At 49.1% G+C, this 27,779-nt stretch overlaps 1 protein-coding gene and 1 pseudogene across 1 annotated transcript in view; both read right to left on the reverse strand.

The window, feature by feature from the left end:
• Nucleotides 1-27,779, reverse strand: part of KIFBP (kinesin family binding protein) — a 940,192-nt gene that overhangs the window by 464,296 nt on the left and 448,117 nt on the right. The gene's annotated exons all lie outside the window — the stretch shown is intronic.
• On the reverse strand, nt 11,502-26,952 carry LOC144756468 (exosome complex component CSL4-like; annotated as a pseudogene).

Below are 27,779 nucleotides of genomic sequence, written 5' to 3' on the forward strand. Positions count from 1 at the left end.
TACTAAAGACCTGGCTGTTCGATCAGTAGCGCCCCCCCTCCCCCCAGCGCCTTGAGACCCTTGTGGATATGTAGTGCGCTTAACAAATGACTGATTGATTGATTGAATTCCCTGGGCGTCTTCTAACACCACCCCTTCCCCGGTGGTACTACTGACTTTGCAAAAGAGGGCCCTCAGAACGCCAATGCCCAGTGTCTTTACAATAAGCACACTGATCAGGGGACAGATTTGCTAAAGGGAGAGGGGGCACCCCAGGTGTATACATTGCACGTCCGCCTCTTCCACCTCCCCTAAATGGTGGACCATATACTTGAGCCAACATAACTTTTGTCTTTAACTCCTTAACCTTCTTATCCTCCCTGCCTTTTGCTTCCAATTACGGACACTCATAATACTGGGCCATAGTCAAAAGGGAGACTGTGGAAGACGTAGTCCATGAACTCTCGCTGGCCTTTAGGCGACTAGCTATTTCTGGCAACATGTTAGCAACAAATGTATCAATAAACACATGCTTACCAGTATCAGTGGCCAATGACAGACCACTAAAATCATGCAATGTATCTTCAAATCTTGAAAAGAAATCAGAAACGAACTCATCCTTTTTCTATTTACAGGACGCCAACGTTGTCCAATCTATTGTCTTAGGGGGTATGAGAGTCTTTAACTTAGTTACAATAGCTTTGGGAAGATCTAATATCACCTGTTGCGGTTTCGGAGCAGGCTCTCTAGCCACATCTATTTCCTCTAAATGCACCCAGTTAATAAGCTGCAATATCGTCTACCTTCCGAATTGTTCTCCACATATCAGGGGGCAAATTAAGTCCCCAAAAAAACATATACATATCTGGCAGGGTCATCGTGCAGGAGCTAATAGCTCCTTCCACTTCTTCATAAAAAGCGGCTGGATTTTTCCACGGATCAGGCAAAGCAGCTTTAAGAGCCATAACATCTGCTGTACTCCAAGGGGTATAGACCCAATCCAATTATAAATAAAATATCCCTTTGCATCATCTGGGGTTTTATCCTCATCCATTCCCGCTCCCTTTGGGGGAACATACAGAGGTGCTGCTTCACGCATTGGTTTCATAACAGCTTCACTACTACTAGGTTTGTTTGCATCTACTGAAGCATCTACTACCTTTGTCTGAGATGGAGCTATTTCTACAATGTTATTTTTTCTAGCTAACTCTTTCCCTTTTCGTAAATGCAATGTTTCATCTCGTAATTTGACCACTCGCCTAATCATATCAGGTAAGTTTGAAAAAAGGAAAGTCCCATCTATTAACTGTTTATTATCAATACTGATATCATCTGGCTCTGTTTCATTAGAATTATGCCGCCAACCATACATTACCTCCCAAGATAATTTTTCTGAAAAATATAACTGTTTGGCGGTTTCCCAAGTCTGAACTGTAACTGTGAGGGGCATCGCTGTATTAGTCCGTTGCGCTTCCTCTCTGGCAATGACTCGTAATTTATCTTTCTCTCCTTGGTCAAAGTAGAGCAAGTGTGCCGCCCACCTTGCTTATCTATATCCTTCTCATCTGAGGACAAATGCTCGTCAGAAACCTCAGTCTCAGGGGCACTAAGGAATTTATAAGGGGGTGGAGGTCTATCTAACAAGATGGAATCATCTTGAGGTTTATTAAGTATGGGATAAATAGGGCGCCTAATAGGGTACTGGCCAGTTACCTCTAAACGATGCTCCCCATCTTCTTTTTCTTTTATTTCCTTCATCTCCTTATTTTTAAATTCCATTGCTTTTTGGTACATCGTTTTACGCTGCTCTTTTTCTGTTATAGCTTCTTCTTCCCTCACTCGCTCTTGCCCTTCTTTCTCCTACATTCGTACACAATCAAACATATCTTGTTGAGTTTTCTTTTTAAATAAACACTGATCTACTGCTCTAAATATTGAATCTCTTTAAAGTCAAATGATCCATTCACAGGCCATCATAAATCAGGATCCTTTTTTGTATATTTGTTCCACAGTGTACTATATATTATGGAAGAAATACCATATTTAATGTACATATGCCTATTAGGTGTCCCCTCTGAGGGAGCTGGCTGACCTCTTTCTAAATCCATTTTGGTACTTCCAAGACAGCAACACAACCTACAAAGTGTGCTAGGAGCAGGCATGCTACCAAATTTACGTAAAATATTACTTTTCAAAAATTTTCCAAAGTAGAGAAAAATCTCCACATTACCTGCCTTTCTCTATTGCAACAGATAAACAAACAAAACAACTAGAATCTTGGCCAAGCAAATCCAAAATCAAGAGTGCCGCTTCAGTAACCTTACCAAACAAAAGTCTCCAACCTCCAACTGCCAATCTCTGGGTCGACTTAATGGTCACTTCAAAACGTGCACCAAAGGAAATCTTAGCCTGGACCGGCCACCTCCTGGAGGGTTAGATCAAGAAAGTCGGAAAAACACTTTGGTCTGCAAAGACAAGGGTCTCCTCATGCAGGACGTCTCCTCAGCAAGATTCCATTCTTCCATCAAGACCACTCATTTTGGTGGCCGCATCTCCAATGAGCCCAACGAGTCGGGCGCCAAATGTGGAAATTTGCCTTTTTAGGGGCATACCAGTGCAGTGGTCACCCTTATCTTTGTCCATGGGTCCTTCATACCAACAAAATAGAGATTGACACTGAAGCTGAAATTCAAAATTACAAGTTTATTCACTCATGAGTGACACCACGTCCATGCAACACCCTCAAGTGTTCCAGGAGGTAGTGACTTGAATACACAGACCATGGGCCTTTTATACTGAGTTTGTTGCAGAGTAAGCATGTAGACTCAAATAGAAGGTAGAGGCCTACACAGAAATAGTTACATCCAGACATGGGCAGATGAGTATTCACTTAGTCAGCAAAGTGGGAGGGGGAACAGAACTGCTTATGGCAGCACTAAGATTAACAGTTAAGTCTGAGACCAGGTGTTCTGGCAGCAACAAACTCTTTAGCATGCATATTGCTTTTAGCCGAGTCAGGAAGGACAGCTCAGGCAGGGAAAAAGACAAGCAGCAGAGGATGGAGGAACTACATAGCTAACAAAATGGATGCCACAAACAAGATGGTTTCAGCTTATGCTAAGAGAACTCATCTGTGATTTCCACAAGACCACACCCAAGTAGGAAATCTACTCCATTTGAGCGTTGGCTTTTGTCAAGAAAAGACTACCATCGACTGTTATCAGATATATATACATTCCTGAACACAGTCCCCAACCCCACACATTCACCTGCCAGGAAACGATGGGGAGGGGAATGTGAACGAAGTTTTACGGACAAAGCATGGGTAAATATCTTACACCGTGCCTGCACATCGGCAATAAGTGCCTCCGGTAAGGAAACATTGTTAAAAATTGTACACTATTGGTATTATACCCCAGCCCGTTTGGTTCAGTGGCAGATAGGGAAAGATGGTAAATGCTGGCTCCACTGTGGCCATCCTGGTTAACTTGTCCATTTGCTGTGGCACTGTCCCAAGCGTCATCGCTATTTGGCGGACATCCTGGCAGACATAGACCAAATGTTCCTAACAGAAATACCTTGCTTCCCTAGCTATGTCTTGCTGGGTCTACCCAATGTTCAAACATATCCACGAGGGGAAGTGCCATCACAATGGAACTCTGTGCAGCGAAACAAGTCCTGCTATCTAGGTGGGGGTATGACATTGTACCCACACACACTGACTGGTTGCATACACTTTGGGATCTATTAGGCATGGAGAAATTAACAGCAGTAATGACCTACACCCTACCTAAGTTTGAAAAGACATGGGGACCATGTGTTACACACTTATCTGATATCTACCGCAAACTCACCTGCCCAGTATATTTATGAGTCCTTCGTCTCACGTTCACAGCTAGAACTGATAACCAGGGCGCTACCAATAATGGGAGCGGACAGACTCCACAGATATTGTAATACAGTGCTTGTCTTAGTCCTCTGCTTTTCACTTGTAAACCCTTCCTTCCTCTTCTCCCCCACTCTTCCTTTAATTCTCCCTCTTATGTCTTGTTTTCCTTGCCGGCCTTTGGATGTTGGCAATGGTTGTTGTATTTTAAAACTGATAACAATTGTTACAACCCTAAAAAATTCCTTCATAAATTGTTTTATGATCCTTTGAGAGAAAAGCATGGTTCAGTTTTCATCTGTTCCCAGAACCGTGGCACTGCTGTCAGCTGGACTTGGATTTTAAACCATTCTTTGCTAAGCCGAGTAAATAAAGAAGTATCTAATGAGGTGCTATTTGAACTTGCACCAGACACAAAACATTTCCATTTAGCATGGTGTGTTTTTTGTGATAGCTGGTGATTGGGCCTGCACCAGGATGTCTCTATATTCTGCTATGGGATCCAGATAACCATATTCTAGCTCATCAGGAAACACGTTGTTCAGCTCAGCCACCTAAGATTATGGTGTAGAATTTGCCTGGAAAGGAGCTTGGGGTGCATCGCCAATGGAACCGAAGGGCATACAGAGAAATTCAGGAGTTCCGTGAAGCAGAACTGCAAAGGCCAAGATGGTGTAGTAAAAATCAGGGTACAGTGTTCAGTCTTAACTTTTCTGAGAACCCTGGGGATCAGGGGGAAAGGCGGATGCAAAGACGTTGGACCGTTTAATTGAAAAGGCATTGCCCTCTGACACTGGTTGCCAAAACTTCCTTGCGTAATACCTGCAATTCTTGATGTTCAGAGATCAAACAAATCTAGTATTGGGAGACCCCATCTGGGGAAGACATAATGCACTTGGACTTGATGGAGCTCCCATTCATGACTGATTAGGGTTAGCCAGGACAAGTAACTTAAAAAAGGTTATAAGGGCACTGTTTAAAAGGGGGTAGTGGGCTGACAACTTTCTGTGCAGTGAGGCATCTAGCTAGCCACAAACACACTATTCTGCCCACTCCTAACATGGCAGAACCCTTCTCTTGATGTGTGAAGCTACCTAGCCCAACCCAGAAGTGTGGCTACCTAGGAGCTACACGCCCCAGGAAGAAACACTTTGCCAATAGCTTCTCCCTCTGTCAGAGAGACTGCCTATCTGCTAAAACGAAAGAGCAGCACCTCTTGTGTGCGATTACCTTTTGCCCTTCAAAGGCGGCTCCCTTTCGAAGCTACCTTTAAGGCACACACCAAAACTAGCTATCCTGCTTGGAGTTCTCACCTCTACTCTTAGAAGAACCTTTGTTGATTCTCTTGAGAGTCGTTCACACGTATCGCCAGGAGGGCAGAAGACTGTCTAGAGGACAACAGCTTCTGTAATTGTAAATAGCCTTAATACAACAAAGCAGCACATTTTTAAAGTTGCCATTTCTGCAAGGGTTACTTTAACTTTGACTTGAGCATCACATCGGGTATAATGCAGCAATTTTAGATACCTTGATGTATTACATTTAATAGTTCCATACACAAGTTAACCTTGCTGAGTTTTCAGCGTTTTACTCGAAGGAGAATACTAGCCTTTCCACAGTAATGACAACAATGCAGGACCTCTACTGTCAGGACATGTAAAGTTAAGGACACACGTCCATATTATTAATATAATGCACCCTGCCTTTAGGGCTCTGTAGGCCTGCCTTAGGGGTGACTTACAAACATTTGAAAGCAATGTTTGGGCTTTGCCTTTGGTTTAAATGGCAAAGTCAAGCTAGCAGTTGACAAACTGACCAGCCAGCCGGCAAATGCGAGTTGGTTGTCATGCTTTGCTGTGTCACACTTGGATGGTGCGATACGTGCTGCAGTTCACGAAGGAAACTCAAACTTACAGGCCCGGGGTACCTCTAGTACCATGTACTGTTGTGTAGTTCCTATAAATCTATATAGAATCTGGGCGTTTAGACAACATGTGGGATTGGTGTTGACTGATTCCAGACCCCCCCACCGGATATGTTTGCCTGTATACCAGCTAGCTTACAGTGCCACTGTTAACTCCTCTTACCAAGGAGAGAACAGTTCCTAGCAACAATCGAACATGACAACCCTGTCCCTTCAGGGATCGTGGAAACAATACAGTACTTTTCACTCAGTCACTCATGCTCACTTTGTCTCAGAGAGATACACAGGACGTGTTCCAATAAGTATTTATTGAACCTGCGACATTCTAGTGCAAAATATGTGTGCTGAAACAACCATAGACGAAACAGATACAAATTATTATAAGGATCAACAGAGTAAATGGATGGTAGACTTCTACTATAGTGCTAAAACAATGAATATATGCAAGTATGTAAATACATGACAGTAATAAAGCGTACTCCTACGATGCAACCCTAACTAGATGTACCCAAGTGTACCTATCATTTATGTAGGTATAGAGCCAAGAATCCCCCTAGGATTAGGCCAACCCCATTACCTGGTGCAAGAGAATGCAGGACCTAGTCTTGGTCTCGAGATGGATACCCCGTGAGGGATGTCAGACCACTGCGTGCTGGAGTGTCGGCATGCAGGAACCTCAGTGTCTCGCGTCAGCATGTAAGTCTTTCTCCTCTGCCTGCCCTGGCAAAGATATGGTGTATATATACCCAAAAGGTACCCTCAGGGAATTCTACCTTGCTGTGTCTTGTCGGCCGAGGATGATGGAAGGGATGACTCTTATACATAGTTATTATGCAGAAGATGGTAATCCTGCTGTGATTCTGAGAATCCTCATGCATAATTAATGAGGCTAGTTGTCAGGGAAAACCACACAACATTTATGCAGAGCTTAACTAGGTAAAAGGTCAATACCAAAACCAGTTATGTACTGCAATGGTACGGTGAATGTAGGTGAAGGGTTAAGTCACTCATTCCTATATTGGGGTACCTAACGAAACATAACACCCACTACACATCTGACTGGACGTACTAAAAAGGGAATGTCCTTCTAATCAAGCATTAAACATTGTTAAAAGGCATTAAAAAATTCATAAAATCTATAAAAAGTCCTTTATATTAAGTCTGAGACACGGAGTACGACTGAAAGCCATGGTGCTCAGTAAAAGTAAATAAGAAGATTTTTTTAATTTAAATTCCAATTTTGGTTCTTTTAGAAAAAGCTGAATTTTTCTCAGCACACGGAGAGCCAAATGGTTATGTGTCCTGTGTGGTAGACACAACATCACTGTTGCTTGCCTTCACAGACGACTGTCCCTGGAATACCTCACAGATCAGGTCAATTGAGAAAAGATGATCTTCAGTTCCCACAGACGATGCTGGGGAAACATTTGAAATCTGCAAAGCCTGTGTACCTGTGGTAGAGCTGGTATCCATTCAAAAAGAAGCTGAAGCATCCAGTGGTGGCTCTAAGAAGGCAGACATCAACATGGGAATCCGCTGAGGACACTGCAGTATGTGGACTGTTAACAGGTCTAGCATGTGCATCCACGTCCGGTGGCGCAACCCATGGAAGTGTTAGACCAACACGCATTCTTGTCCACAGAACAAGCAGCAGAGAACAGGCAAAAAACACAGTCAACGCAGACCCAAAGTCGAGGAATGCCAAGATTTAGTACCATGGGATCATGGTAACGTCGCTCCAAGAGCGCTTTTTCCATTTTCTTGGTGACTGGGACGTCCATTGCGTAGCAGAAAAATAAAAATCAGGATACCCACTATCTGTATCAGCAGAAGACCTCCCAAAAATGCTTCCAAATACGGAGTGTATAAATGCTTGAATCACTCCGAAGGCTGTCTGAAATGTGCTTAACAGTCCAGAACCTACGGTCTTAAATAGGTGTACTATACCCTTCGTATCAGACATATTAAAGATGCATTGTACCATTTCTCGGAAATTAAAAGGCCAATTTGTTTGTACCAGTGCCTGTATCTCAGCTGAGGACCTTGCAACCTGGAGATCCAAAGTCTCTCAGGCTGAGGTTAAGGGCACAGCCTTCTGCAAAAGCATGGCTTTCATTTGGGTCAGAGTATCAAACTGTACAAAGGAAACTTTCACAGAAGGCCAAAACAGCGCCTTTCTGACTGTGTGGGTCAGTGGAAACAATACCTGCATACAACAAGTAACCCTGGAACTTACAGACAAGATATGCGATGCCTGGAAGCATGCCACAACAACTTTGATCATTCACCATAAAGTAACTCCCATTTGAGAGCAGCCTGCACACTGGATTAATCACAGTAGCTGAGGAACCTTTCAAATGACAGGATAAGTTAGCTACTGAACCGTTTCAGGCCCCGTGAAGCATAATATCCTGGCAAATTAGAGATCCACTCAAAGAATTCTCGCAGTCTGTACCGCTGAGAAACACTTAGTGTCCCAATTCCTGCATCTAAATCTATATGGTAATTCCCAAGATTCATGAATGAATTCCCTATCCATTGCTTCATACCTGCCTACCTGGTGATATTCTAGGCAATATTTAAACTGGAAAGTTGTAACTGGCAATGTTATATGGCGATGAATTGACCATTCTGTAGATGGTGCCTCTGCCACGGCGAAAGGTAATTGGTCTGATTTTTCAATGCGCAGCATTATATAGTTCACATCCCTGTGTGCCATTGTCATCGGTTTAGCAGTCAAATTATATGCAAAGAACAGAGATGTACATTTGATAGATCACTAGGGCACATAACTTGAACGCAGTAATTGTAGCGTCCAGCTTAATGATACAATAGAACGTAATTGTGACTGTCTCTGTTGTAAGATGGACATATCCTGTTCCATTGTATCTAAAGCAGAAGATACAATGTTGCCCAGTGAATAAATCCTGGATGTTAGTGTAGTCATGCCATTGTCAACCACAACCAAAGCCTTTTCTAAGTTAATTCTATAAATTTCACACGATCTCTCCGTAGCTTCCTATTGGGAGGTTTTTCAGATTTCATTATAAACCGTGTATAAGAAGCGTTTGACGTAGCTTTTGGGGACCTGGTAAAAAATCCCTAAGATCCATGTAATCTGAGAGAAGGGACAAGAGTTTCACCTGAGACAGTGTCGAGGTTTTTAGCCAATCGAAGCATAACTTCCCAACACTGTATGATGTCAGCACCAATGTTCCCTCTAATTTTTTTCCTCTGTGTGCGTCAGTGTAAGGTCTCTGTGCGCTGCAGTCAAGACTATGTGCACCAGGAACCAGACCACGCGTGTGGGTGCAGTGTCTGAAGAAAGGGGCGTGGCCAACATTAAAGTGAAAGTGAGTATGGGGCACTTTTACACAAAGTATTAAAAAGAAAGAAAGCTTTTGTAGCACGGCCGCTAAATTTAATGTGGTCATGCTGTGAATTAAATAAATAAATAAGGCCCTCAGGGCACTGTATCTAATGGGACCCCCAGGGACGGTTCCTTTTAAAGGCCAGGTGGAGCGTAGCCCAGCCTGCAGCAAATCTACCCCACCCTTTAGACCATACCATTGTTACTACTTTATAATTATCACAGGCTGCTGGTTATATTGTTGTAACTGAACCTCCGTTTTTTAATGTGAGCTTGCCTCTGAACTGAACTGGAGCAGCTGGAAATAAACAATCCAACAATAGAGCTGGTGCCCATGTGCCCTGCCAAATAAGAGGAGTCACTATACCTCACGACTCGAAACTGCTTCTTCGAAGAAAAAATAGTTGCAAATGTCTGAGCCCAACACTAGATAGCAGGAGTATGCAGTGCATGTGTATTTACAGCCACGCATACTACAAACAAACCTCTCCTAACAGTCACAATTCTTTTTCAATGTTTTTTTGCCTCGCCGCATAAATGTAATTTCTCTTATATGTTATGGTAGGGTTTATTTGTAGAGTTACCATACAAAGATGCTTCTTGGTTTTGGAAGACAGCTATAAAGCCAGTGTCTGAGAAATAAAGCCCGGAAGATAATTATTAAAAATCTGGGTTTTCAGTTAGTGTCTAAAACAGTTGGTTTGTTTCTGCCTACAAACCAAACTCAAAGAAGAGAGTTACTCAGTTTGGCTGCTTCTGTACAAACAGCATGGTCTCCATAAGTGGCTGTTCTGGTTTTAGCCCTGAAAAGCATCAATTGGTTGAGGGAGCATGACTGTTGACAGAAGTAGCATTTATTGGCCAGAAAATATTGAATTCTGAGGTGTATCTTGGTTTTCTTAGATGCTTTCTTTTTAAAATAAAAAAAAGTCATGGCATAAACCATATTTGGAGAGTAAAACATAATTGGCACCTTTTACAGTACAATTATATGAAATGATTTGTAGTATAGAACAGCTTAACACCTTGAACGCTATGGGGATTTTTCCCCTGTGCTGGAAATCTGCAGATGCCCTTTATCATGACGAGCTGGGCTCGTCATGAGCGTAGCAGGAGGCTACTGCATGACGAGCCCAGCTCGTCATGAGCGAAGGGGTTAAACAACTGCAGGTGTGTAAGCTTCATTATGATTGTTTTTCTTCTTTTAAAACTCCCCTAAGTGTCAATCCACATAGCTATTGACCTAACACACATGACTGACAGTAGTGACAATCATTCAAAAGAAATATGTTTTCTGTATCCTTCCATATTTAAACATAAATACAGACTGTCTGCATGGATCTGTAAAAAAAAAACAAGCATTAAAAATGCAATAGGTCTCGCCTTTTATTAAGTTAAAGCCATTTGCTTTGCTAATGGTATGGGCCTATACCCAAGACAAGAGTTTGCTGAAGAGTTAGCATCCAGTCCTTTACCACATAGTATGTGCAGCAACGTGGACTGCATAGAAGTGCTTGTTGTAACTTAGCTGGTGTAGTCTGTGAGCAAATAAAAGTCAAGACCACAGAAGTTAACCAGCTGCCAGGGGGACGTGTATTGAATTACATCATTGTCTTTCTGTAGGGGCAGTGAGGAGCAGATGAAGTGCCCAGCAGTGCCTCAAAGACCCTTATCTGTGTAACTGTCATTTGACAAAGCTCACTTTAGGCAGTCAATAACAGCGGATTTGGTGTGCTTTGCAGACAGATCTCTGGATTGCTTCCTCATTTCAACTCGAAGGGCCTACAAATGTTCCTCTCCCTGGCAACATACGGCTGCTCGAGGCACACCATCTCAGAGGATCCTGCAAGCAGCAACAGCCCAGCATTTTCTAGGACTCTCATCCTTGAAACCCTCATTCATCCCCGTTTCACTTATGAGAGGACCTTCAAATACGTGAGTCCGGGATATGCACTGTGCAAAAAAAGGTGCTGAGTTTGATTTAATAGCCTATGATACTCGATCCATAACAATTTAAGCAACATATAGGGTGCACGGGTACCCTGACCTGCATCTTTGTTCAGTGATAGTAATCATCAAGACGGAGGCAGTAATGTTTCTCAATTTATGTTAAAAAACACTTTTAATAAGTACTTCTCAAATAATCTGATTATTAAAGTTAATGGTCCCGCTGGTTTAAGATGCACTTTCTTGAATACTGGAGACACCTATCATACTCTAACATTATACATTTTTGTATGATCTACTGCACAACTCGAATGCGGGGCGTCGCCCAGTGCCGCGTGACAGGTTGTGATGTTCCCTACTGCCAGTTATAGTCTCTTCTGAGAAATTCAAGTGGACTACATCTGCAGAAACTCTGGCTGCACCCGGGTGACTTTCCTGAACTCCTTCATGTGCGTCTGCGAGCACTGTTTCTCACTCCAGCTGATGGGAAGCATCTGCACTCCTGCTTCACTGTGGGCAACCACCACATCCAGCTCGTTCTCAGCAGTTGTCAATAGATAGTTGGACTGTGCATTACCAAGTGAAATAACTTTTGCCAGGACGATGTCACCAGGTCAGAAACTCTTGTACACTTCACCCTTGTCTTTTTCAGTGGCTCAAATGTTTTCCTTTCGTGTTGTTCCTCTGAATGTATTCTTCAATGGAGTTGATGCAATGTAGAGGATCTGAACTTTAGCAAAGCGGGAATTAATGCTGCACACCCAAGTGACAGTCGCACCCACATCAGGTAGGAGCAGGAACTGCGCATCTCTCACCACAGAAACCGTAGGCAACATTCCTGTTAGACCTGACACCTTTTGGCGTGGTTCTTCCCCCATCTTTTTGCCTCTGACTCATGTGTTTTGATGCTGTGCTGGATTTCGTTTTTGCTGATTTAGATGCTTTGGACACTCTGCCACTGCTGATCAGTGTCAGAGTGTAAGTGCTCCCTCTGTAAATTGCCATATTAATTGAATATACCTGATTGGCATATTTGTATCACCATGGAGTCCCTAGTAAAGTGCACTGCGTGTGCCAGGGCTGGTGATGACAGATGCTACTAGTGGGCCTGCAGCGCAGATTGCGCCACCCACATGAGTAGCTTTAAAATGGTGACTCAGGCCTGCCAGCGCAGGGCCTGTGTGCAGTCAGTGACTGCCATGTCAGCCTGGCCAGTGTCCCCACTGGCTAGGCCTAACCCTTCCCTGTCTGTGCACATCAGTCACCCCTATGAAAGGCTCTAGGTACCCCCCTGGGCAGGGTGCAGTGTATGGATAAGGTAGAGCATGTACTAGTGCAGGTCACATGCTCTGGTAGTGGGCTGCAGCCATTTTATGTGCTCACTGCTGTAAGGCTATCTTGCTCCATAGAGTAACATGGAGGAGGCTGGGCCCATGTGATACCAGCCTATCTTCCCATAGGAACAAGATGGGACATAAGTGAAAGATATCGCTGAACTCAGAATTTAAGGACACATCTTTTAGTGAAGGGTGTTTTTAAATCCTGTAATGGAGAATAGCACTTTTAGAAAGTGGCTGTTCTCTTGTCTAAACCTTTCTGTGTGCCTGGGTTTGTGGAATGCCTGTCTGGCCTGGGTGTGACAGGGGGGCTGCAGAGCCCCCGGAGGAGAGGGTCGGAGCCAGCCCGGGGATGAAAGGGCACATCTGCTGCCCGGGAGGTGGGAGGAAGAAACGCCTGATAAGTGCTGGGCTGTGCCTGCCTGGCCCCCCATGCTAGTTCCCTCCTGCCGGCCAACTGACACCTCTGGCCCTGAAGCTGACAGGAAGAAGAAAACCAGAGACACCTCAGTGCTCCGCGACCCCCAGAACTGGTTTAGACTGGACTCAGGGCTGCTTGCACAAAGACTTCAAAGGACTTCAAAGACTTTGAGGGGTATAAGGAAAGGACCCTTGACTACAGAGAGTTAGATTCTGAAATTCTACAATCAAGGAGGAACCTCTGCTGGAAGAAGGACTGCTGGGGAACTAAAGGAAGATTGCCTTGCTGTGTGCTCTAAGGGCTGACCTGTTCTGCTGTCTAACTGGAAGCTGAGGGGGAGAAAGGGACTTTGCTGTGTGCTGTGACCCTGCCTGCTTGAAACTGCCAAGACTTTGCTGTGTGCTGTGTCTACAATCTTGAATCTCCAAGGGCCTGAGAAGAGCTGGCCCCCTGTCTGCAACCCAGGGACATAAAGGTTGCCCAAGGACTACAAGCCCCTGCTGTGCCCCCTGAAGCTGCTGTGTGGCGAGGAGATCGTGAAACCCTGTGGTTTGCCTGCTTAGTGCACGGGCGGCTCTCTAATCTGCTTGAGACCGCCGCGCTGACCCAGCCTGCTGCGTGGCCAAGATCGGCGTGTTCATCGACACGCGTGTGGGGCAGACCAGAGACTTGTGGGCCTTCCCAGTGCAAGGCGCACTGAAAAAGACTGAGCTGTGTCACCACCGCGGCCCGGGGGCCAGGAATACCCCCCCCCAAGATCGCCGATCGTTGGGGAGCTGAAGCGGCGAAGAACAAAGCCGCCGCGCTCCCATTGGTGGAGGGAGCCGAGCCCCCTCACTAACGCCGCGACGGGATTGGCCCGTGCGGCGCAGCGTCATCAGTGGTGTTGGGCAGTGATTGGCCGAAGGAGCGGAGCGTCATCGTTGCATGTCCCGGGAGCCGCTCTGCCGTTGGCTGACTCCCGGTCGTGTGTGGAGGCTCGTCCTCAGTGCCGCGACCTGATTGGCCCAGCGGAGGAGCTTCTGCGGAGACCCCGGAATTGCCGTGCGATACCCGGCGGGCCCGGGAAAGACAGACCCGACCTCGCCGAGGGATTGTGAAAGTGTCCCAGCCCCCGGCCTGCCGTCTCTGCCCCCCGCCGCTCCCGAAGGACTGAGAGCGGGCGGAGAGCTTGCGGAGACCGGCCGGGCCTGAGCGCGAGTGAGCGCTGACAGGCGAGGTGCGCCCCAGGCCCTGAGGCAGTGCCGGTGAGAAAACAAAGAGTCCCCAGGGACGCTGGTGAGGCGCGCTTTCAGCGTGAAGAGCCCATTGCTTTGCGGGCTCGAAATTGACCGAGGAGGATCAGTGGCATAGCTAGCTGGCTCATTTTTAGAGAGCTAATTTTAGATAACTACCAAGTGTTATTCTTAATTGCTGATCTTGAAAGAGACGTAAGACTATCCTTGTTTTTACATAAGAACTTGGTAAGTGGACAGTGCAGTCCCTACCGCTTTTTGCTCTGGCGCTTCTGCGTGTTGCTCGCATGCCTTCTAGCGCATGAGCGCTTTTTATACTTTTAATCTCACAACCTTCTTCTCCTCACCTGGCTTTGTGTAAGCTGCTAGGCACAGCGTGATTTCTGCTACTTCCGCATTTTGCTCGGTAGAGCCTCCGTAGGCGGACAAGCAGGTGCTGCTGCCTGGCAACGGAGTGCTGGACTCGCCCCTCCCTCCCGCCTCGGTCTGACGCCGGTGACTAGCACCGTTTGAGCAGAGGGTGTGGAGGGTCCGAGCCAGACACTTCCGGCAGGGAACAGCAGCGCTCTAGTTGTTGGGACGCTGGGGGGGATATAAGGCACTGGAGCCTGGAGCCTTGTGTGGTAAGTGGACAGTGCAGTCACTACCGCTTTTTGCTCTGGCGCTTCTGCATGTTGCTCGCATGCCTTCTAGCGCATGAGCGCTTTTTATACTTTTAATCTCACAACCTTCTTCTCCTCACCTGGCTTTGTGTAAGCTGCTAGGCACAGCGTGATTTCTGCTACTTCCGCATTTTGCTCGGTAGAGCCTCCGTAGGCGGACAAGCAGGTGCTGCTGCCTGGCAACGGAGTGCTGGACTCGCCCCTCCCTCCCGCCTTGGTCTGACGCCGGTGACTAGCACCGTTTGAGCAGAGGGCGTGGAGGGTCCGAGCCAGACACTTCCGGCAGGGAACAGCAGCGCTCTAGTTGTTGGGACGCTGGGGGGGATATAAGGCACTGGAGCCTGGAGCCTGGAGCCTTGTGTGGTAAGTGGACAGTGCAGTCCCTACCGCTTTTTGCTCTGGCGCTTCTGCGTGTTGCTCGCATGCCTTCTAGCGCATGAGCGCTTTTTATACTTTTAATCTCACAACCTTCTTCTCCTCACCTGGCTTTGTGTAAGCTGCTAGGCACAGCGTGATTTCTGCTACTTCCGCATTTTGCTCGGTAGAGCCTCCGTAGGCGGACAAGCAGGTGCTGCTGCCTGGCAACGGAGTGCTGGACTCGCCCCTCCCTCCCGCCTCGGTCTGACGCCGGTGACTAGTACCGTTTGAGCAGAGGGCGTGGAGGGTCCGAGCCAGACACTTCCGGCAGGGAACAGCAGCGCTCTAGTTGTTGGGACGCTGGGGGGAATATAAGGCGGATGTGCTGTCGGCAGCGCAGCGGACGAGCGCAGCGGGCGCGACAAAGGCGCGCCGGAGTTGCGCCTGAGTTAAGCCCGTCTGCGCCCGTCCGCGGCAGACAGCGGTCCAGGGCCAGTCCCCATGCCCCTTTTTCTTGCCGCACCACTTGGAGTCGAGAGGAACTTCTTCTCCTCCGTGGAGAGCTGGGTGGACTATGTCCACACAGCATCAAGGCAGCAAACAACGTGGGCTGTAGCCATTGTACTTATACCTTCGACATCAGCAAGGCTCAAATCACAGGCCAGCATACTTTGATATGCGGCCTGTTGAATGTTCGCTCCCTACGCAAACACTCTCTGGACATCCATGACCTCCTCAGTGGTAAACAATGGGATCTGTTTTTTCTGACGGAAACTTGGCTTGACCAAGACTCCATGCCAGAGATTATTGAAGCCATTCCAGAGGGCTACTGTCTGTTAAGATTAGACAGAATACGGGGGAGAGGGGGTGGCATAGCCATAGTTGCTAGACAAGACTATCAATGTCAGCTAGACAGCAGCGTGATTGATGACAGCGAGGCTGGTGCCTTTTCCATCTCTATCAATGGCTATTTCACCCTGAAAGGCCTTCTAATCTACCGCCCTCCGGGATCCACTGCAGCCTTTATCGAGAAGCTAGTGGAAGGCGTCACAGAAGCCGCGCTACGTACGGATAAATTCATGGTCTTAGGGGATCTGAATTTACATTTAGACACCCCTACGGACAGGGTGGCAAGTGATTTCTGTAATACGATGGCTAGCTTACAGTTCGAGCAGAAGGTGTCGCACCCCACCCACAAGCTGGGCCACCTTTTGGACCCAGTCTTCGCAAACTGGAATCAAGTAAACGCCCAAATCCCGATTTCCATCCCATGGTCTGACCATTTCCTCGTCCCTTTTACCATCGAAATGCAGGGACCTCGCCCCAGTGACCCCCCCGCCGACAAACACCCTAGGCGGAGATGGGCAGCGTTCTCTCAAGCCAAATTCGATCTGGCACTAACTGAGAAGGGCCTTCCTGGGGGCGATGGGGTTGATGAAATTAACACCAACTTGAACCAACGCATATTGGAAGCCCTGAATTCGGTGGCACCATTGGGTATGGCGAAATTGGGGGGCCGAGTGCAAAGATCGGCACCTTGGTATAACGCGGACCTGCGAACGGCCAAAGCAGCATGCAAACGGGCTGAAAGGCAATGGAGGACTGCCTATGCAACTCGGGCCAAAACAGAATATATTGATTGCAGGCGCATTTACCACACTTTGATTAGGAAGGCTAAATCACTGTACTATTGCAATAAGATAGAGGAAGCAGAGCAGTCCACCAAGGAGCTTTTCTCTATTTATAAGTCTATTGCAATAGGGAAACCAGCCGTGGTGCCTAAGAAATTATGTACTACGGAGGGCTGTAACCGGATTGCTGAGTTCTTTGCAACAAAGGTTACCAATATCTATCATTCCTTCCCCCAGAGGACAGATAGCGGCCCTATTTACCCGGAACCCACTAGAATGGAAGGGGAACAACGGTTATCCACGTTTGTTACTCCCCACACTGCGGAACTCCTCCGTGTTTGTGGATCAATAAAAACCGGTTCCCCTAGAGATCCGACCACTCCTAGTCGGTTAAAGGGTAGCTTGCCAGTACTTGAGCCCTATGTGCGTCATCTACTGGACACCTCCTTTGAGTCCCAGGTGGTCCCGAACGCCTGGAAGCAGGCAGTGGTACTTCCTCTGCAGAAGAAGGCCAACGTCAGTTTCGACAAACTGGACAACCTCCGTCCCATCTCCCTCCTGCCCTATATGGCTAAGGTGGCGGAAAAAATTGCCAATATACAGCTTATGCAGTACGTGGAGATGGCTTCGCTACTCCACGACTCGCAATTTGGCTTCCGCCCCCGTCATTCGACGGAGTCTGCTCTTCTCGTGGCGGTGGAAGCACTAAGACAGGGTGTGGACGAGGGCCAAACTATGGCATTGATCCTTTTAGACCTAAGCGCAGCGTTCGACACTGTAGCTCATTCCACCTTGCTACAGTGTCTGAACGGAGGAGGGGTGACAGGAGCTGCGCTTGGCTGGATCACGTCCTTCCTGTCGGACAGGCGTTTTCAAGTCAGGCTAGGGGAATGCTACTCCAGGGAGATTGAGTTGGGCCAGGGCGTGCCTCAGGGCTCGTCTCTGAGCCCAACCCTATTTAATATCTACGTCTCCCCCCTGGCGGCCATCGTGGAAGGATATGGTCTTCGTCTGGTGTCCTACGCCGATGACACGCAGCTGGTCATCTCCCTATCGCGCGCGCCCAGTCTTGCAGCGGACATCTTCAGGAACTGCATGCATGATCTTGCTGCCTGGATGTCCGCAAACTGTTTAAAATTGAACGGCAGCAAGACTGAGGTGCTCGTGGTGGGGAGTGGGCCGTCTGCGTGGTCATCGGCGTGGTGGCCGCCCTGCCTGGGTGAGGTCCCGGTCCCCTGCCGTGAGGCTAGGAACCTTGGTGTGTGGCTGGACAAGGACCTTACCTTCGGCCCACAGGTCGGACGGGTGGCGGGGGTATGCTTCAGTGTCCTGAGAGCCCTTAGGAAAGTGTTAGATCTGCTTCCCATCTCTGCTCGAAAGACGCTGGTGCATGCCCTCGTCACCTCCCGACTTGATTACGGGAACCTGCTTTTTCTGGGGGCCACGGGTAGGGTTATGGGCCGTCTGCAGGTCCTTCAAAATGCGGCAGCACGGCTGGTACTTAGGCTCCCCAGGAGGTCTTCCGCTAAACCAGCTTTGCGGGCCCTCCACTGGCTTCCCATTGAGAGGAGAGTGGAGTTTAAGGCCCTTGCCACTTGTCACCGCATCTTGAGCGGCAAAGCGCCTAGACCGCTCCAGAGCCTAATAACCCACTACGAGCCCACACGCAGTCTACGGTCTTCTCAGACTGAGCTGTTAAAAGTCCCCAGAGTATCAAGAGCACGCATGGGGGGCAGGTCTTTTAGATACCTTGCTCCCAAACGTTGGAATGCTCTCCCGCTGGAACTGCGACTTGAACCCTCTGAAGTCCTGTTCAGAAAAAAACTGAAAACACATCTTTTTAGCAGATAGCCTTTTGTGGGAGGAGGGGGGACAGCTACTTCACTTATCACAGCGCGGGGACACGCCAGTGGCGTAACCAGGCGCTTAATAAATGCCCAAATAAATAAATAAATAAACTTCCTATTTACAAGTACCATCATGAAGATCAAGTGCAACCCTTAAGATTAACTGCAACATTTTTCTAAAGAAGTGATTATCATGCAACTGCTTCATTTACTTGCTAAAACTAGATAAAGCTATATATTTTTATAAAATATACTTACCTGTGTGGTCTCAGTTTGTGGTGGATTGGGGATTATTGTTGTGTTAAGTGCAAATGTTATCCACATTGCCTCTGTTTAGCCTAGACTGCTCGCGCCATGCTACCTAGAGGGTGAGCAGGGGCTATCTCAGAGGGTTATTCCTTCACCCTGACTAGAAGCAAGGGTCCCTACTTGGTCTAAGGTACCTACCTCTGCCAACTAGAGACCCCCGGTTCTAACATTGTTGGACAGCGGTGCGGATTTTGAACTAATAATTGCACTTGACCTGCAGTGATTTCTTGTACATCACTAGTCTAGTTTAGCAGAACAGGTTGCGCAAGATTTTTTCTTTTTGGTGAAACCTTGTTAGTTGAAAAGGTTAGGAAGCATCATGTCTCGGAAAGCGCCAAGCGTGAATGGAGAAGTGGAAGTGGAATTTGAAATCCAGGAGTTGTTAACCTATAACAAGGAGCAACTGAGAAAAGTCTGCAAACAGCTTGAATGCCCAGTAAGGGGCGGCGCAAACAAGGAAGAGCTACGGACAGCTCTGAGGGCCTGGTGGGAGGCCAAACATGGTGTTCCCGAAGTCACTACTGGAGAGGGAGGCACACAGGAGAATGCGTTTGTGTCCAGTGAATTGCCAGTGGCGAGGCAAGCGTCTAGGCCCAGCAGCAACCACTCCGGTAGGGGGATTTCTCCAGAGGAAGTGGAGGAGAATCGGAGAGCTAGGGCCCATGAGATTGAGCTTTTTAAGCTCAAAGCACAAGCAGAGGCGGAGGAGAGAAGAACCGCTTTCGCTTTGGAGGAGAGGAAACTCCAATTGGCTCATGAGTTGAGCATGAAGGAGCTGGACGTTAAACTCAGAAAGGAGGAGTCCAGTTCTAAAGGTGGCAGCGCACAACCAGTACAGGCGGGTAAAGTGTACATACCAAAGGATCTGGTACAGAATTATCAGAGGGGTGAGGATATTTATGCGTGGTTCAGAGCGTATGAACTTGCCTTAAAGATGAATGAAGTGCCTGAGAAGAATTGGGGAGCAGGATTGTGGAAGCATTTTGAGGCCTTGGGGAGGGATGTTTTGGCACCCTTAGAAGCAGAGGATGCTTTATCCTACTCCGCCATGAAGGATGCTTTGTGCCTCAGGTATGGGCTCACTGCTGAACAGTACCGCCAGAAGTTTAGGAACTTCAAGAAGCTTGATTCAAGTACTTGGGTGGAGTGTGTGAGTATGTACACGCGTGCACTGGAAGGTTGGATGAAGGGCAGCAAAGTTACTGATTATGTGGGGTTGTGTCACTTGATTAGTAGGGAGCACTTAAGTAGTTTATGTGTCCCAGAGCTGCGCCAGCATCTTTTGGATAGTAAGTTAACTGATCCCAGTGAGCTTGCTAAAGAGGCGGACCTCTGGACTAGCACCAGGGTCCACAAGGGGGTGGTAAGTACCCCAGCCAAAGGTGGACAGGGTCCCCAGCAGAAGAGTGGGGGGGACACGGGTAATCAAAAGGAGTCTTCTAAAGGGCCCCAAAGTAGTTCCCAGGAGAAGGTGTCTCAACCCCCCAAGCCTAAGAAGTCCTGGCCCCATAAAGGCACGCAGGACAAAAAGACCCCGCCTACTTGCTATTCATGTAGGGAGGTGGGGCACATTGCTCCCAACAGTCCAAAGAAGAAATCAGCACCCACTGGTGATCCAGCTCCAGCTCCGGCGTTAGCCAGTGTAGCTTTGGGAGGGGATTTGATTTCTAGTGGGGAGAAGGGGTTAGCATTGATGACCCTTGTCTCTCTAGGAGACCAAGAGATGGCCCAGGAAACCTTGCTGCCCCAAAACACTAAGAAATACGGGCAGAAGGTGACCATCAATGGACAGGAGGTGGAGGCTCTGAGAGACACAGGGGCCAGCGTGACATCTGTCAGGTGTCGGTGGGTGTCTGACGAGCAAATTGTTCCCAAGGTACTCCGGCCTGTGGTGGCAGCTGACAGTTCAGTGCGCTACTGCAAGTTGGCAAAAGTTCCATTTGAATGGGGAGGAGTCTCCGGTATTCTGGAGATTGTTGTAAGTGATGCCTTGCCTGTAGATTGTCTATTAGGTAATGACCTGGAGAGCTCCCCATGGAAAGAGGTGGAGCACAGGACTCACTTGGAGATGTTGGGTTTGCCCGCGTGGATCTGTGTATCCACCCGTGCGATGACAGCCAGAGAGGGCGGTGTAGCAGAACTGGAGCCTGGAACAATGGCCCAGGAACCTGCCAAGAGAAGAAGGGGTAGAGGGAACGGGAAACCGGCCCCCACTGTTCCCACGGTCCAGGAGGAGGCAGACCCAGAGGGGGATGCCCTGGAACCTACAGGGGAGCAGGTGGCCGAACTAGGGGAATTGCCTGAGCTGTCCCAGTGGCAGCAAGAGGGTGGTCCCTCCAGGGAGGAATTCTGCCAGGCTCAGAAGGAGTGCCCTTCTCTCATTGGTGTGCGGCAGCAGGCTGCCGACCAGGCCGCAGGCCTGGGGTCCAAGGAGCATTTGATCTACTGGGAGGATGACTTACTTTATAGTGAGCCTAAGTTCGCTGAGCCCGGTGCAGCCCGTGTGCTGGTAGTACCGGAGCGCTTCAGGAACTTCCTACTGGGTCTGGCTCATGACGTGCCTCTCGCAGGACATCTGGGGCAAGACAAGACCTATCACAGGCTTGTCACCCATTTCTACTGGCCCCAGATGAAGAAGCACGTCGCTGCCTTTTGTAAGTCCTGTCAGACTTGCCAGGCCAGTGGCAAGAGCGGAGGGAAGTGCGTGGCACCCCTCCAACCCTTTCCTGTGGTGAGCACCCCTTTTGAGCGGGTGGGCATTGACATCGTGGGGCCCCTGGATCCCAAAACGGCCCTAGGCAACAGGTTTATCCTGGTCTTGGTGGACCATGCCACTCGGTACCCGGAAGCCATCCCGCTCAGGACAGTCACCGCCCCCGTGGTGGGCCGTGCCTTTATGGGAATCTTTTCCCGGGTGGGATTTCCCCGGGAGGTGGTCTCGGACAGAGGGACTAACTTCATTTCTAAGTATATGAAGTCCCTGTGGGCGGAGTGTGGGGTGACATACAAATTCACCACTCCGTACCACCCTCAAGGAAATGGGTTGGTTGAGAGATTCAACCGCACATTGAAGGGCATGATTATGGGCCTGGAAGAGCCCATGAGGCGGAAATGGGATGTCTTGTTGCCATGCCTGTTGTTTGCCTACAGGGAGGTGCCTCAGAAATCCTTAGGGTTCAGTCCCTTTGAGTTGCTGTATGGCCACCCTGTCAGAGGGCCTCTTACTCTGGTGAAGGAGGGGTGGGAGAAATCCCGTGGGAAAACCCCTCAGGATGTGTTCAGCTATGTGCTGGCTATTCGCAACCAGACCAAGCGCTTCAGGAAGCTCGCTCAAGAGAACCTGGAGGCTAGCCAGGAGGAAATGAAGAGGTGGTATGACCAGAACACTTCTCTGGTTGAGTTTCACCCTGGTCAGAAAGTGTGGGTGATGGCGCCAGTGGAGCCTTGTGCGCTCCGTGACAAGTGATCTGGGCCATATGAGGTGGTGGAGCGCAAGAGCGAGGTTACCTATTTGGTTAACCTGAAGACTCCCAGGCATAGCTACATGTGAACCACCTCAAACCCCACTTTGAAAGGACCGAAGTGACTATGCTCATGGCTACCGATGTTGGAGGGGAGGAGGATAGTGATCCTCTCCCTGACCTCCTGGCAGTCAAGGAGCATGATGGGTCAGTGGATGGTGTGGTCCTCTCCCCCACCCTGACTCCAGAACAGCAGGAGGACTGTCGCCAAGTCTTGGGTCAGTTCGCCCCACTGTTCTCCCTGACCCCAGGTGTCACCAAGTGGTGCATCCACGATGTGGACACTGGAGACAGTCTGCCTGTGAAACAGAAGTTTTACAGAGTGGCTGACAAGGTCAGAGCCAGCATCAAGGAAGAAGTTTCCAAGATGTTGACGCTAGGGGTTATTGAGCCCTCCAGCAGCCCCTGGGCTAGCCCAGTGGTCTTAGTGCCTAAGAAAGCTGCTACCCCGGATGGCACCCCAGAACTCTGGTTCTGTGTGGACTACCGTGGGCTCAATGCGGTCACCAAGACTGACGCGCACCCCATCCCCAGAGCTGATGAGCTGGTGGATCGGTTGGGAGCTGCCCAGTACCTGAGCACTTTTGATTTGACTTCAGGGTACTGGCAGATTGCCTTAACTGACGGGGCCAAGGAGAGGTCAGCATTTTCAACGCCAGAAGGACACTTCCAGTTCCGTGTCATGCCCTTTGGGTTGAAAAATGCTCCCGCCACATTTCAGAGATTGGTCAACCAGGTACTGGCAGGGCTGGAGCAATTCAGCGCAGCCTACCTGGATGACATTGCTGTGTTCAGCTCCACTTGGGAGGAACACCTGCAACACCTCACTGAAGTGTTGAAGGCTCTGCAGAAGGCAGGCCTCACTATCAAGGCCAGTAAATGCCAGATAGGGCAGGGATCTGTGGTGTACTTGGGACAACAGGTGGGGAGCGGCCAGGTGGCGCCCCTATGGGCAAAAATTGATACCATTCTGGCTTGGGAACCCCCCATGACCCAGACTGAGGTGAGAGCCTTTTTAGGTCTCACCGGGTATTACAGACGGTTTGTCAAAGGTTATGGCACCATTGTGGCCCCTTTGACAGAGCTGACATCTAGAAATCAGCCCAGGAAAGTGAATTGGACCGAGGCCTGTCAAACTGCTTTTGACACCCTCAAAACTGCCATGTGCACAGCGTCGGTGCTTAAGGCACCTGACTTTTCCAGTGAGTTCATTGTGCAAACTGACGCTTCAGAGCAAGGCGTGGGAGCAGTACTCTCACAGATCAATGATGAGGGCGGAGACCAACCAGTGGCTTTCATTAGCCGAGGCTAATCCCCAGGGAACAGAAATGGAGTGCCATTGAAAGAGAAGCTTTCGCTGTGGTCTGGGCTCTGAAGAAGCTGAGGCCCTACCTGTTTGGGACTCACTTCCGTGTTCAGACCGACCACAGGCCCCTCAGATGGTTAATGCAGATGAGGGGTGAGAATCCGAAATTGTTGAGGTGGTCCATTTCCCTACAGGGGATGGACTTTACGGTGGAGCACCGCCCTTGTACAGAACACGCCAATGCTGACGGTCTGTCCAGATTCTTCCGCCTTAGTGATGACGACTCCCAAGAGGTTGGGTAGTTCTCCCCACTTTCAGCTGGAGGAGACACGTGTTAGACCTGACACCTTTTGGCGTGGTTCTTCCCCCATCTTTTTGCCTCTGACTCATGTGTTTTGATGCTGTGCTGGATTTCGTTTTTGCTGATTTAGATGCTTTGGACACTCTGCCACTGCTGATCAGTGTCAGAGTGTAAGTGCTCCCTCTGTAAATTGCCATATTAATTGAATATACCTGATTGGCATATTTGTATCACCATGGAGTCCCTAGTAAAGTGCACTGTGTGTGCCAGGGCTGGTGATGACAGATGCTACTAGTGGGCCTGCAGCCCAGATTGCGCCACCCACATGAGTAGCTTTAAAATGGTGACTCAGGCCTGCCAGCGCAGGGCCTGTGTGCAGTCAGTGACTGCCATGTCAGCCTGGCCAGTGTCCCCACTGGCTAGGCCTAACCCTTCCCTGTCTGTGCACATCAGTCACCCCTATGGAAGGCTCTAGGTACCCCCCTGGGCAGGGTGCAGTGTATGGATAAGGTAGAGCATGTACTAGTGCAGGTCACATGCTCTGGTAGTGGGCTGCAGCCATTTTATGTGCTCACTGCTGTAAGGCTATCTTGCTCCATAGAGTAACATGGAGGAGGCTGGGCCCATGTGATACCAGCCTATCTTCCCATAGGAACAAGATGGGACATAAGTGAAAGATATCCCTGAACTCAGAATTTAAGGACACATCTTTTAGTGAAGGGTGTTTTTAAATCCTGTAATGGAGAATAACACTTTTAGAAAGTGGCTGTTCTCTTGTCTAAACCTTTCTGTGTGCCTGGGTTTGTGGAATGCCTGTCTGGCCTGGGTGTGACAGGGGGGCTGCAGAGCCCCTAGAGGAGAGGGTCGGAGCCAGCCCGGGGATGAAAGGGCACATCTGCTGCCCGGGAGGTGGGAGGAAGAAACGCCTGATAAGTGCTGGGCTGTGCCTGCCTGGCCCCCCATGCTAGTTCCCTCCTGCCGGCCTACTGACACCTCTGGCCCTGAAGCTGACAGGAAGAAGAAAACCAGAGACACCTCAGTGCTCCGCAACCCCCAGAACTGGTTTAGACTGGACTCAGGGCTGCTTGCACAAAGACTTCAAAGGACTTCAAAGACTTTGAGGGGTATAAGGAAAGGACCCCTGACTACAGAGAGTTAGATTCTGAAATTCTACAATCAAGGAGGAACCTCTCCTGGAAGAAGGACTGCTGGGGAACTAAAGGAAGATTGCCTTGCTGTGTGCTCTGAGGGCTGACCTGTTCTGCTGTCTAACTGGAAGCTGAGGAGGAGAAAGGGACTTTGCTGTGTGCTGTGACCCTGCCTGCTTGAAACTTCCAAGACTTTGCTGTGTGCTGTGTCTACAATCTTGAATCTCCAAGGGCCTGAGAAGAGCTGGCCCCTGTCTGCAACCCAGGGACATAAAGGTTGCCCAAGGACTACAAGACCCTGCTGTGCCCCCTGAAGCTGCTGTGTGGCGAGGAGATCGTGAAACCCTGTGGTTTGCCTGCTTAGCGCACGGGCGGCTCTCTAATCTGCTTGAGAGCGCCGCGCTGACCCAGCCTGCTGTGTGGCCAAGATCGGCGTGTTCATCGACACGCGTGTGGGGCAGACCACAGACTTGTGGGCCTTCCCAGTGCCAGGCGCACTGAAAACGACTGTGAGCTGTGTCACCACCGCAGCCCGGGGGCCAGGAATACCCCCCCCCAAGATCGCCGATCGTTGGGGAGCTGAAGCGGCGAAGAACGAAGCCGCCGCGCTCCCATTGGTGGAGGGAGCCGAGCCCCCTCACTAACGCCGCAACGGGATTGGCCCGTGCGGCGCAGCGTCATCAGTGGTGTTGGGCCGTGATTGGCCGAAGGAGCGGAGCGTCATCGTTGCATGTCCCGGGAGCCGCTCTGCCGTTGGCTGACTCCCGGGTGTGTGTGGAGGCTCGTCCTCAGTGCCGCGACCTGATTGGCCCAGCGGAGGAGCTGCTGCGGAGACCCCGGAATTGCCGTGCGATACCCGGCGGGACCGGGAAAGACAGACCCGACCTCGCCGAGGGATTGTGAAAGTGTCCCAGCCCCCGGCCTGCCGTCTCTGCCCCCGCCGCTCCCGAAGGACTGAGAGTGGGCGGAGAGCTTGCGGAGACCGGCCGGGCCTGAGCGCGAGTGAGCGCTGACAGGCGAGGTGCGCCCCAGGCCCTGAGGCAGTGCCGGTGAGAAAACAAAGAGTCCCCAGGGACGCTGGTGAGGCGCGCTTTCAGCGTGAGGAGCCCATTGCTTTGTGGGCTCGAAATTGACCGAGGAGGATCAGTGGCATAGCTAGTTGGCTCATTTTTAGAGAGCTAATTTTAGATAACTACCAAGTGTTATTCTTAATTGCTGATCTTGAAAGAGACTTGAGACTATCCTTGTTTTTACATAAGAACTTCCTATTTACAAGTACCATCATGAAGATCAAGTGCAACCCTTAAGATTAACTGCAACATTTTTCTAAAGAAGTGATTATCATGCAACTGCTTCATTTACTTGCTGTAACTAGATAAAGCTATATATTTTTATAAAATATACTTACCTGTGTGGTCTCAGTTTGTGGTGGATTGGGGAATATTGTTGTGTTAAGTGCAAATGTTATCCACATTGCCTCTGTTTAGCCTAGACTGCTCGCGCCATGCTACCTAGAGGGTGAGCAGGGGTTATCTCAGAGGGTTATTCCTTCACCCTGACTAGAAGCAAGGGTCCCTACTTGGTCTAAGGTACCTACCTCTGCCAACTAGAGACCCCCGGTTCTAACAATTCCATTATAACTTTTCTTCATCATATACCCAGAGAGGGAGACATAAATATACCCATGCCTGCTATATGTCCCACTGCCAGAGTAAAAGTCTTCAAGACTGCACAACCGTTCTCCAGGTATACAGTATCGTGCAGGAGCCATGACCACAACCACTCTGCTGGTCCCAAACACTCTAGCGCAGCGATGCATGCTCTAACGACCGTGAACCAACGTGATGGGCTCTGTCACACAACCATTTGTCATGCGCTGCAATTAAGAGGAATTTGTTCACAAAAGCTCATATCAGCCCGCAGCAGCGCTCCACTAACAAAAAAAACATGCATGTAGTTCAAAAGCACAACGTGTAAAGCACACCTTGTGGTTTTGGACTTACTACATTTCATTTCTTAATGGGGCACGGCTGCGGGCTGATTGTGGGTCTTTGTGAAAGTATTCCTGTTAATCGCAGCACCGTCATGCGCTGCAATGAACAGAAATATTTTCACAATGACCCACAATCAGCCCCCAGCCGTGCCCCATTAGGAAATCAAATTCAGCAAGTGCACAAGCTTCTTACTGCTGAATGCGTGCACAGGCTGCCAGTAAAAAAAGCAAACTTATCTCCTGCCAGTCCCAGCAATGCGAACGCTTCGAGGGATCTGCTGTGTGTGCGCTTCAAACAGGAGACTGCGCGCTCGGAGTGAAAGATGTGCGCGTGCGCACTTGCGCGCAGCTTCCTGGGAACACTGGTCAGCACCCCTGGGTGTTCTCAGTGTACATAGCGCAAGTCTGGCCTTAGGATACTAAACCCTTTGGTGGTACCACTGAATCTCGACTGACACTTATTTGTTTTGATAGGCCAAACTAACCATCCCTTCCAATTGGTGTCTGTTTAATTGTATTAAACGTTATGCATGATGTCATCGAGCATACCCTCACCACTTTCTGTATAGTTCTGCCATCCCTCCAAGTGTGAAGGTGAGGGAATA

Source organism: Lissotriton helveticus, chromosome 5_1 (assembly GCF_964261635.1).
Source record: "Lissotriton helveticus chromosome 5_1, aLisHel1.1, whole genome shotgun sequence".
Taxonomy (NCBI): Eukaryota; Metazoa; Chordata; class Amphibia; order Caudata; family Salamandridae; genus Lissotriton; species Lissotriton helveticus.